Source organism: Psammomys obesus, unplaced genomic scaffold (genome assembly GCF_907164565.1).
Source record: "Psammomys obesus unplaced genomic scaffold, mPsaObe1.curated_primary_1811, whole genome shotgun sequence".
Classification (NCBI taxonomy): Eukaryota; Metazoa; Chordata; class Mammalia; order Rodentia; family Muridae; genus Psammomys; species Psammomys obesus.
The window spans coordinates 2,581,095-2,581,676 of record NW_026596057.1 but is presented as its reverse complement, the minus strand read 5'-3'; positions in this window follow the sequence as shown (position 1 = coordinate 2,581,676).

Below are 582 nucleotides of genomic sequence, written 5' to 3'. Positions count from 1 at the left end.
ACACACACACACACACACACACACACACACACACACACACACACACAGAAAGAGAGAGAAAGAGAGACTAAATAAAATTTCAAGTGTAGGTTGAACAATGAAGGTTGTTAACTATTGTTTCAGGTGTTTTGTTACAGGAACACGGCAGACAGCATGACGAATCTGAGGGACTGTCTGAGGAGAGCTTTCCTAAGGAAGGAGAGAGGTGGTTATTAAAGGCTCAGTGCATGTGGTCATTCAAACCAGTCTCCAAGCTCTACACTAACTTCTTTCTAATTTATCTGCTGACCAGTATACAGGCATTCCCATTTCTAATGCTGATTAATGTAACGGAGAAAATAACATAACAAAGTTCACAGGTTTCTCGGGGGGGGGGGGGGGGAGACCCAATGCTTAGACTATAAACCCTAAATTAACGTTCACTGTACCTATCCTAACTCATTGCTGAACTCTATGAAGTAGGAGATCTAGTCCCCACTTTTCGCATTAAAAGAGCAGACATTAGAAAAATTAGGTAACCTGACCAGCAGACGAAGGATACAAAATACAGAGGTTTTTCCCTGTCATTTTCTTCTGGGGCAC